The 11,998-nt window shown below is 46.2% G+C and overlaps 1 pseudogene; it reads right to left on the reverse strand.

Moving 5' to 3' along the window:
* Nucleotides 1–5,045: 5,045 nt before the first annotated feature.
* Nucleotides 5,046–9,559, reverse strand: LOC105723124 (glycosylphosphatidylinositol anchor attachment 1 protein-like; annotated as a pseudogene).
* Between the last annotated feature and the right edge of the window lie 2,439 nt (nt 9,560–11,998).

Consider the following 11,998-nt stretch of genomic DNA (forward strand, 5'->3'; position numbering starts at 1 on the left):
AGAGCAAGAGAGGGAGGGAGATGGGGAATTAAGGAGAGGGAGGGAGATGAGAGGGAGAGAGACATGGGAAAAGGGGCTAAACTCGCTCTTTTATCAGGAAACCACTCCGACCATATCAGCGCTAATTCATTAATGAGGGGATCTCATAATCTAATTACCCCTGTAAGTTCCCACCTGTCAACACTGCTGCAATGGGAATTTTATTTCCAAAACATGAGCTTTGGGGGACGCATTCAAACCATAGCAACAATTCAAAATGATGCGTCTTGGCTGGGTGCGGTGGCTCATGCCTGTAATCCTAGCACTTTGGGAGGCCGACGCAGGTTGATGGCTGGAGGTCAGGAGTTTGAGACCAGATTGGCCAACATTGGTGAAACCCCATCTCTACTAAAATACAAAAATTAGCCAGACATGGTGGTGCATGTCTATAATCACAGCTACTCAGGAGGCTGAGGCATGAGAATCACTTGAACCTGGGAGGCAGAGGAGGTTGCAGGGAGCTGAGAGTGCCTCATTGCACTCTAGCTTGGGTGACAGAGTGAGACTCCATCTCAAAAAAAAAAAATGCCTCTTTAAGGAGAATCCTTTTATAAATAGCAGAGGAGCAGATCAGCTAGGCCTTGAAACCTGCTTCCAAGGTCTCCATGGAGCCTTTGAAAATCAAGCCCACAAGTTACCATGATATTCTTTTTGCCATTTAATAAATACTTTTTGAGCAAGATTGTGTTAATTAGGTGCTACATGACATATGAAAGAGGAAAAGGCACAGTTTAGGCCTGTGAAGAAGAAGCAGGTTGTACTTTCATAGAGAGATGCTTGCCAATAACAGCTGGCATGTTCCCAGGGCCTAGTCAGGGTACAGATGAGAAAGAAGAAAAGAAATAGGTAGCATGGGCAAGGCAGCTGTCCAGGAAGGCTTTTTTTTTCTTTTTTTTGAAACAGAGTCTCACTCTGTCACTCAGGCTGGAGTGCAAAGGCATGATCTTGGCTTACTGCAACCTCCACCTCCCGAGTTCAAGCGATTCTCCCCACTCAGCCTCTCGAGTAGCTGAGATTATAGGCATCCACTATATGCCTGGCTAATTTTTGTATTTTGAGTAGAGATGGGATTTTACCATGTTGGCCAGGCTGGTCTCAAACTCCTGACCTCGTGATCCACCTGCCTCACCCTCCCAATGTGCTGGGATTACAGGTGTGAGCCACTGCACCCAGCCCAGGAAGCCTTTTTAAAGGAGGCAAGATGAAAGACTTTAGGGTGGGAGAAAATAAAGCTGGTTGGAGACATGCGAGTGCCAGCTGAGAACTAACAATTTGGTGCTCAGAGTAGATTAATGATTAATAATGTGGTGATACTCTAAATTGATAGTCCTTAGATACTTGTCAATGTTAGTTTAGAGGGGAAGTGGTATATGCATGGGGAAGGATGGAGGAGGAGGCTAGCTTTTGTAAACCTTTAATTTCTCCATTATTATTCCCACTGATTTATTTATTTTTTTTAAGAGACAGAGTCTCATTCTGTCACCCAGGCTAGAGTGCATTGGAGTGACCACAGCTTGAGCTATGATCACTGTAAACTCAAGGTCCTGGGATCAAGCACTCCTCAGCTTCCCAAGTAGCTATGACTACCAGCAAGTGCCACTATTCCTAGCTAATATTTAAAATTTTTGCAGAGATGGGGTCTCACTATATTGCCCAGGCTGGTCTCAAGCTCCTGGCCTCAAGCGATCCTCCTGCCTCAGCCTCTCAAAGTGTTGGGATTACAGGTGTGAGCCACTGCTTCTGGCCCCCAATAATTTATTATTGCTCCACTCTGCAAAAGAAAAGTTCATCAGACTAGCATTTTAGTGACTCCATGTTGGTACTGGGGCTACTCCTTGAGGTAACTCTTCTTCCTCACTCCTTCTGCAACCTCTTTATTCTATATTTCCTTTAATTCCATACAGAGCTTTCCCTGAGACAAGCTCTCTACTTCCTCATGTTTGTCAGTGTGTTTCAGGGCCCCACACAGATTGGCGTCCCCAGCGATTGCCCAACAAGGCCCCTTCCTAATCCAGCTTTAACCGTATCAGGATGTTTTTGACAAATGTGTTGTAACTAAATTTTTTTTTTTTTTTTTTTAGAGATGAGGTTTCACCATCTTGGCCAGGCTGGTCTTGAACTCCTGACCTCGTGATCCACCCATCTCGGCCTCCCAAAGTGCTAGGATTACAGGCATGAGCCACTGCGCCCGGCCACTAAAATATTTTTATGTGTCATTTACTCTTTGTAAGGGCCCTTACCACATATTCTATGAAGGGCCACCTCTGGTGGTGGCGGAGGAGGCAGGGCATTAGTAACGCCACGGAAGTTGCATTAGACTGAGCAGCAGGAGTCTGCTTTTGAGCTGTGGCTTTACAACTAACTAACTGCATGTTCCTGTGTAAGTCACAGTCTCAACCTGGCCCTTCATTTCTTCCTCTAAATATGAAATAATGGGCTAGAACCAGGATGGCAAGACAGGTTTTGTCTTACGTGCCAATGCCAATCTGTTGTAATAGCTTACTGTACTGAGAAAACTTTTTAGACCACATCTGGGCTCTGGAAGAAAGAGTGATCAATTAGCAGTGACTACAATGGGTAAAGAAAGGGGGTAGAGATGGTGGCGAGAGCATGAGTGCCTTCTTTTTCAATTCCCTTGGTTGAATAAGCTCTAAGCAATTTCATTCGGAATTCTGAGGTATATGTGAATATCGGTTAAATATTCTCAGAGAGTTTCTGTATTCAACATTAGAATTCTGTAGACTTCCCTAAATGATAAGTAGGTTATTTAGAGCAAGAAAATAACTATAATTCTTTGCTTCGTGAGGATGGCTTTGCTTCTGGCCAGCCTCATTAGTATCTACACATTTGCAGTTTTTCTGCAAGTGGGGAATTCTTACACTGATAGATTCACACTGCCACTAAGTCCTTCCTGTGACCAATAGCACACATTAAAAGGAAAAGTTAGAAGAAAAACTGACTGGGTGTGGTGGCTCACGCCTGTAATCCCAGCACTTTGGGAGGCTGAGGTGGGCAGATCACGAGATCAGGAGTTTGAGACCAGCCTGGCCAATATGGTGAAGCCTCATCTCTACTAAAAATACAAAAATTATCCAGGCATGATGGCATGCGCCTGTAGTCCCAGCTACTCAGGAGGCTGAGTCAGAAGAATTGCTTGAACCTGGGAGGCGGAGGTTGCAGTGAGCCTAGATTGTGCCACTGCACTCAGCCTGGGTGACAGAGCTAGACTCCATCTTAAAAAAAAAAAGTACTTAAAAGATGAAGTGCTCCTAAAATCAACAAGAAACATACAAACAACTCCGTAGAAAGAGAGCAAAGAATATGAACAGGAAGCTCAAAAAAGAAAAAAAAAATAAGCCCCATTTTGTATGAAAAATATGAAAGATTAAATATTTTGAATAAAGAAATGTAAAATGAAGCAGGATACTGTTTCTTTGTATCATATTGGCAATTTTTTTTTTCCTTCTCTTCCTCCTCTCCCTCCTTCATATACTGGCAAATAACTTTCAATGATGACATAGAAGTAAGGCAGAAAAGGGCGTTAATTAGTGCAACCATTTTGGGGGAAAACTTGGAAGCATCTATAAACACTTTAAGTGCATATCCTTTGACCCAGCGTAACCATCCGATAGGTTCTTCCTGCCTGCTGCACAAATAAAGACCACGGCATTGCAGTAAAGACAGAATTTTATTGATGGGAGGCTGGTCACACCATATGGGAGATGGAGATATTACTCAAATCAATCTTCCTGAAAACTTGGGGATTGGGGTTTTTAAGAAGAATTTGGCAGGTAAGGGGTCAGAAAGTGGGGAGTGCTGATTGATTGCATTGAGATGAAATCATAGGGAGTCAAAGCTGACCTCTTGTGCTGAGTCAGTTCCTAGCTGGGAGCCGCAAGACTGGATGAGGCAGTTTATCTATGTGAGAGGTGCCAGCTGATCCACTGAGTGTGGAATATAGAAAATATCTCAAGCACTGATCTTAAGCTTTACAAAAGCGATGTTATCCCCAGGAGCAATTTAGGGAGGTTCAGAATCTTGCAACCTTCAGCTGAATGACTCCTAAACCACAATTTCTAATCTTGTAGCTAATTGTTAGTTCTGCAAAGGCTGTCTATTCCCCAGGCAAGAAGGGGTTTGTTTTGGGAAAGGGTTGTTATTATCCTTGTTTCAGAGTTAAACTATAAAGTAAGTACCTGCCAAAGTTAGTTCAGCCTATGCCCAGGAATGAGCAAAGACAGCTTGGAGGTTGAAAGCAAGATAGAGTCAGTTAGGTCAGGTCTCTTTCACCATGATAATTTTCTCAGTTATAATTTTTGCAAGGGTGGTTTCACTGGCACCTTATGTTTAAATTTTTACCTTAAAAATATTAGGGAAAGTGTGCAAAGATATATATACACACACACACACAAACACAATTTATCTTTCTCAGATATTTATTGCAATAATTTTATTTTATTTATTTATATTATTATTATTTTTTGAGTGAGGGTCTCACTCTGTTGCCCAGGATGGAGTGTAGTGGTGCAAACGAGGGCAACTACAGCCTTGACCTCCTGGGCTCAAGGGATCCTCCAGCCTTGAGGGGCCACAAGGTGTGCACTGCCACACCTGGCTAATTTTTCTATTCTTTGTAGAAATGGCATCTCACTTTGTTGCCCAGGCTTGTCTCAAATTTCTAGGCTCAAATGATCCTCTTGCCTTAACCTCCCATGGTGTTGGTACTACAGGCGTGAGCCACTGCACCTGGGCATGGCCCTTTTAAACTTTTTATTGTTTAACTTTGTTATAAAGAGCAAATATAAAAGTATATTTGAGAAAAAATAAAGACATTTTAGGAAATAATATATATCACAATTTAAAAAACACCAATAGGGCAAAGGGAAACGTGATAGCTGCACTTTTTTTTTTTTCTGAAACAGACACTTGTTTATTTCCCTAGAAGGAGGCAGAATATGGTCTTTGTGGAGTTTCTGTTCCAGCCTGGTGCCCTGGACAGGAAGATCTCACTTCCAGAACAGCACATTCCAGAAAAGCAGCCAGTAGGGGTAGAGGCCCAGGGACAGCAGTGGGAAGAGCAGGACACCGTAGGTGTGGTGCTCCAGCACACCCTGGGCCAGTGCTGCCAGGAAGAGCTGTCAGCTCGCAGCCTGTGACAGTGGCGCCTCCTGCAGCTCCTGCCACAGGAATAGGCTGCCAAGAAGCATGGCTGCCTGGGCTAGTCAGCACCAGAAGGGCAGCATAGAGGGTCCGCAGCCCATGAGGCTCGGCTAGGGCAGCAGCACCGCCCATAGTGGTGTCCAGCAGGAAGCCCAGTGAGAAGTTGGTGAGGGCGATGCAGCCCAGCTGCAGTGTTAGGTAGATCAGAGCTACTAGCTTCAGCGCCATCCAGCCCCGTCTGGGGCCTGTGTGCTTACCAACTGATGGGTGTTGTGGGCCTGGGCCAGGCCAGCTGTGTAAATCGCCAGCAGTGTCAGCACTACGACGTCAGCCTCTGCCACTGGGAAGTGCTGGGTGGCCACATGTTGGCCCAGCACTGGGAGGACATCGAAAACCAGTCCCATGGCCTGTGAGATCATCAGAGATGCCATGACCGAGGCCAGCCCCACACCCTGTGCTGGGAGAAGGGGGACACTGGGGCCAGAGCCAGCCCCCCTCCCCAGGGCTTCTCAAGGCCCACTCCGGCCTCATGCAGCTCCATCCATAGTTCCAGAGCCTTGAGACCAAGGACCAGGAGCAAGAAGCTGGTGGCAGGCACTTAGGGGCCGACCGAAACTAACTGGGAGAGGGTGGCGAGCAGATAGAGGAAGGAGGACTGGTGCAGGCGCTACAGGAGGTGGTTGAGCTTGCGGAGCATGCCCTCCAAAGCTTTGCCCACTACCACCAGGTCATACATGTACTGGTGGAAGCTACTGATGCCACGCAGGGTTAGGGCCTCCACACTGTAGCACCGGAAGAGGCCATGGGAGCCTTGGGGCGGCCGGAGGCCTGCCCCAGAACCATGAGCAGCAGTATCTGCAGGCATTGCAGTGGTCTGTCCAATGACAACGTATAGTCCTGGGGCTGTAGCTTGCCCTGAAGTGTGCACAGCAGGTCCCCTTTCTCGCAGAAGGTCTGGAAGAGATTGAGCAGGTCTAGATTGGGCAGTTGCCTGTTGAGCCCCTCCACAGCCACATCCAGGCTGGTGACCACATCGCTGCTCAGCTCCAGGGTCACGGTGGCCTGAATGGCCACAGCTCAGCCCTGCAGTGGGGATGACTGCATGCCTGTGACATTTACATCATGGTAGGCTTCAAGCCAATCCTCAGTGCCCAGAAGATCATGTTCTGTTACCAGGAACGTGGTATCTTTGGCTTAGTAAATCTGCTCCCGGAAGTGGGCAGCCAGTGCCAGCAGCAGCCCCACAGCCTGACTGTTGGTAGAGTCAGAGTCACAGGGCATGGTGAGCACAAGCGACTCGGTGCTGGCAGCACGCGGGCCTGCAGAATGCCATACACGTTGGTGCCTGACACCATATAGCGCTCATGGGTCTCACCTGGGAAGGGCAGCTCCGAGAGAAAGAAACTGTGTGTAGACCTCCAGCCCTACTGACCGCATCGTCTGTTCCAGCCAGGCCACTGGCAGAGCCCCCAACTTCCTGTGGTGGGCAGCGAAGTCCCAGGCAAAAGCCTGGGCACGGTCTCCACCCGCAAACTGCCCTCCACCATGGCAGAGCCCATGGCGTTCTCCGACATGTGAGTGCGCTGGGTCAGCGGCGGGAAAGCCAGGGCCAAGAGCCAGGCGATGTCCGCCAGGTAGCTCAGCATGCACAGCAGTGTGTTTTGGCACAGCTCGAGGTGGGCGAGCGTGCATTGGCACACCGGGTCAGATAGGAGGCCCAAGGCGGGGCAGGGCGGCAAGGCTACGGATACTCTCCTGCCACCAACTACCACTGCGGTGCCCGCAGGCTGCTCCTGTCAGACCCGGGGACCTGCCGTCGCCCGCACTTCTGGTCCCAGCGACTGTACTTTTATAAATCAAATAAATTTGTGTTTGTTTTGTTTTGAAACAGTGTCCTGCTCTGTCACGCAGGCTTGAGTGCAGTGATGCAATCTTCACCTCCCTGGTTCAAGCGATTCTCCTGCCTCAGCCTCCCCAGTAGCTGGGCTTATGATGCTTGTCACCACGCCCAGCTAATTTTTTGTATTTTTGTATTTTTTCTTTTTTTTCATTTAAAGATGGGGTTTCACCATGTTGGTCAGGCTGGTCTTGAACTCCCGATCTCAGGTGATCCGCCCACCTTGGCCTCCAAAGTGCTTGGATTACAGGCATGAGCCACCACGCCCGGCCCAATTTTTTGTATTTTTAGTAGAGATGGGGTTTCACCATGTTACCCAGGCTGGTCTCAAACTCCTGACCTCAAGTGATCCGCCTGCTCTGGCCTTCCAAAGTGCTGAGATTACAGGTGGGAGCCTCCGCACCAGGCCCAAATATACCTTTTTAATGTTTCATTTATTTAAAATTCTAGTTTTTTTCCATGCTGTTAAAAACAGCTTTATTGAGATGTACTTGTCATAAAATAAACATCATACACTTAATGTGTTCAATTTGATGAGTTCTGGGGCTGGGTGTGGTGGCTTACACCTGTAATCCTGGTACTTTGGGAAGCCAAGGTAGGCAGATGGCTTGAGCTCAGGAATTCGAGACCAGCCTGGGATACGTGGCAAAGCCTCATCTCTACCAAAAATACAAGAAATTAGCCAGATGTGGTGGCACACACCTGTAGTCCCAGCTACCTGAGGGGCTGAGATCGGAGGATGGCTTGACTCTAGGAGGTCAAGGCTGCAGTGAGCTGAGCTCACACCACTGCATTCCAGGCTGGGTGACAAAGTGAAATTCTGTCTCAAAAAAAAAAAAAAAAAATGATGAGTTCTGACATTTGCTTAAACCTGTAAGACTTTCACCAAAATCAATGTAATAAAAATGTTAATAGCTTCCAGAAGTTTCTTTATGCCCCTTTAGAATTCCTTCCTCTCTCCCCTTACTAAATTCTTCAGGAGCCACTGATTTGTTTTCTTTCACCATAGGTTATTTTATGTTTTCCAGAATTTTACGTAAATGGGATCATCTTTTTTTGTCTGGTTTCTTTTATCCAATGTAATTATTTTGGAGTTTATCCATGTTGTTGTATGTTTCAATAGTTTGTTCCTTTTTATTGCTGAGTAATATTCCATTGTACGGATCTCCAATTTGCTTATCCATTTCCCTCTTCGTGGAGATTTGGGTTGTTTCCAGTTTTTCATTATCACAAATAGAGCTGATGTGAACATTCGCATACAAGTCTTTTTTTTTCTTTTTTTTTTTTTGAGACAGAGTTTGGCTCTGTCACCCTGGCTGGAATGCAATGGCTTAATCTCGGCTCACTGCTACCTCTGCCCCTCCCAGGTTCAAGCAGTTCTCCTCCCTCAGCCTCCCAACTAGCTGGGATTATAGGCGCCCGCCACCACACCTGGCTACTTGTACGTATTTTTAGTAGACACGGGTTTTGCCATGCTGGCCAGGCTGGTCTTGAACTCTCGGCCTCTGGTGATCCCCCCGCCTCGGCCTCCCAAAGTGCTGGGATTACAGGTGTGAGCCACCGCTCTTGGCCTTCTCTTGGGTATATGCTTAGAAAAAGAATGTGTGAATTGTATGGTAGGTATATATTTGACTTGAAAGAAACTTCCAGAGTGTTTTTAAAGGGGGCCTGACATTTTACACTTTAACCAAAAATGTGTTTGAAAGTGTCTGTCGAAGACCGGGCCTGGTGGCTCATGCCTATAATCCCAGCACTTTGGGAGGCCGAGACAGGTGGATCATTTGAGGTCAGGAGTTCAAGACCAGTCTGGCCAACATGGTGAAATTCCGTCTCTACAAAATTGCAACAACAATTAGCCAGGAATGGTGGCATGTGTCTGTAATCCCAGCTGATTAGGAGGCTGAGGGAGGAGAATCGTCTGAACCTGGGAGGTGGGAGTTACAGTGAGCCAAGATCACACCACTACCCTCCAGCCTGGGTGATGCAGCAAGACTCCGGTATGGTCAGTCTTTTTAATTGTGGCCATTCTAAGGATTGTGTAATGATATCTCATTGCGGTTAAATTTGTACTTCCTTAATTATTATTATTATATTTAAATTTTGTTTTAAGTTCCGGGATACATGTGAGGATGTACAGGTTGTTAACATAGGTAAACGTGTGCCACGGTAGTTTGCTGCACCTATTGACCCATACCTAGGTGTTAAGCCCCACATGCATTAGCTATTTTTCCTGATGCTCTCCCTCCCCCCAACCCTCGACAGGCCCCAGGGTGCGTTGTTCCCTCCCTGTGTCCATATATTCTCATTGTTCAGCTCCCGCTTATAAGTGAGAGCATGCGGTGTTTGGTTTTCTGTTCCTGTGTTAATTTGCTGAGGATAATTGCCGCGTAGTATTCCATGGTGTATACGTACCACATTTTCTTTATCCAGTACATCATTGATGAGCATTTGGGTTGATTCCATGTTCCTTAATTATTAATAATGAGGAGACCGGGCATGTCTGTAATTCCAGCAATTTGGGAAGCTGAGGTGGGCGGATCACTTGAGGTCAGGGGTTCTAGATCACCATGGCTAACATGGTGAAACCCCATCTTTACTAAAAAAATACAAAAAATTAGCTGGGGGTGGTGGCGTGTGCCTGTAGTCCCAGCTACTTGGGAGACTGAGGTCTGAGAATCACTTGAACCTGAGAGGCAGAGGTTGCAGTGAGATGAGATCATGCTACTGCACTCCAGTCAGGGTGGCAGAGTAAGATTCTGTCTAAAAAAAAAATGATGAGCATCTTTTTTTGTGCTTGTCATCCGTATATGTTTTTTGGTAAAAAATCTGTTCAAATATTTTGCTTGCTTTATAATTGTTTTCATTTTTTAAATTTTTATATTTTTAGTCAAATTCTAAAAGAGCTGAAACACTGTTTGTTTTCTTCTTATTGAGTTGTAAGTGTCCTTTATATATTCTAATTAAAAATGCTTTGTCAGCTACCTATTTGCTGACATTTTCTCCCAGACTAGGGCTTGCCTTTTCATTTTCTTAACAGTGTTTTTTGTAGACCAATATGTTTTAAATTTTGATGAAGCCCAATTTATTGAATTTATGAGTCTTATTCATTTATTTATTATCATTCTTTTTAGACGAATTCTCCCTTTAAGTAAGGCCCTCTGGATCTTATTTTTAAAAATGTGGGGGCTAGGCATGGTGGCTCACACCTGTAATACTAACACTTTGGGAGGCCAAGGCAGGTGGATCGCCTGAGGTCAGGAGTTTGAGACCAGCCTGGGCAACACAGTGAGGCCCCATCTCTAACACAATACAAAAAAAATTAGCTGGGTGTGGCCACATGCACCTATAATCCCAGCTACTCAGAAGGCTGAGACAGGAGAATAACTTGAACCTGGGAGGCCACGGTCGCGCCATTGCACTCCAGCCTAGGTGACAGAGCAAGACTCTGTCTCATAGAAAAAAAAAAAAGTTGGCCAGGCACAGTTGCTCATGCTTGTAATCCCAGCACTTTGGGAGGCCAAGGGGTGCAATCACCTGAGGTTGGGAGTTCGAGACCAGCCTGACCAACATGGAGAAACCCCATCTCTATTAAAAATGAAAATTAGCTGGGTGTGATGGCTCATGCCTGTAATCCCAGATACTTAGGAGGCTGAGACAGGAGCATTACTTGAACACAGGAGGCGAAGGCTGTGGTGAGCGGAAATTGCACCACTGCACTCCAGCCTGAGCAACAAGAGCAAAACTGTCTCAGAAAAAAGAAAGAAGTTTACCTCTTCCAAAGTATATTGGAAGAGAACCAATAGAATATGCACATATATATCTATATCTACATAGATATATGAAAGAGATTTATTAAGGGAATTAGATCATATAATTATGGAGGCCAAGAAGTCCCTTGATTGGCCATCTGTAAGTTAAAGACCCTGGGAAACTAGTAGTGTGGCTCAAGCCAAGTCTGAAGGCCTCAAAACCAGGCAAGTTGTTGGTGTCACTCTCAGTCTGAGACCTAAGGCCTGAGAATCTGTTGCGGGAGTAGGAGGGCTGCTACTATAGGTTCCATAGTCCAAAGGCCAGAGAACCTGGAGTTCTGATGTCCAAGGACAGGAGAGGAAGAGTGTCCCAGCTGTAGGATAGAGATAATCGAGTTTCCCTTTCTTCTGCCTTTTCGTTCTATCGGAGCCCCAGCTGATTGGATGGTGCTCACCACACTGAGGTCAAATATTTCCCACTCAGTTGGCAAACTCCTGTGCCAGTGTCCTCTGGGAACACATTCATAGACACATCCAGAAATAATGCTTTACCAACTTTCTAGGTATTCCTTAATCCAGTCCATCTGATACCTAAAATTGACAATCACATAGTCTCCTGTGCTTTTTGAGATGGAATCTTGCTCTGTCTCCCAGGCTGGAGTATGGTGGTATAATCTTGTCTCACTGCAAACTCTGCCTCCGAGTTCAAGCAATTCTCCTGCCTGAGCCTCCTGAGTAGCTGGGATTATAGGCGCATGCCACCACTCCCAGCTAATTTTTGTATTTTTAATGGAGATGGGGTTTCACCTTGTTGGCCAGTCTGGTCTAGAACTTCTAACCTCAGGCGATCCACCTGCCTCAGCCTCATAAAGTGCTGGGATTACAGGTGTGAGCCACCCTGCCCAGTCCAAAAGTGCATTTTGATTTGGTTTTTACATAATTGAATAGTGCACATTTATAAGTAAATGTATGTGCTGGGGGCAGTGGCTCACACCTGTAATCACAGCACTTTGGGAGGCTGAGGCAGGTAGATCACATGAGGTCAAGAGTTCAAGACCAGCCTGGCCAACATGGTGAAAGCCGGTCTCTACTAAAAGTACAAAAATTAGCAGGGTGTGGTGGCACATGCCTGTAATTCCAGCTACTTGGGAGG

This window comes from Aotus nancymaae, unplaced genomic scaffold (genome assembly GCF_030222135.1).
Source record: "Aotus nancymaae isolate 86718 unplaced genomic scaffold, 86718_ANA_hifiasm-v0.15.2.pri h1tg000015l_0, whole genome shotgun sequence".
In the NCBI taxonomy this organism is placed as follows: Eukaryota; Metazoa; Chordata; class Mammalia; order Primates; family Aotidae; genus Aotus; species Aotus nancymaae.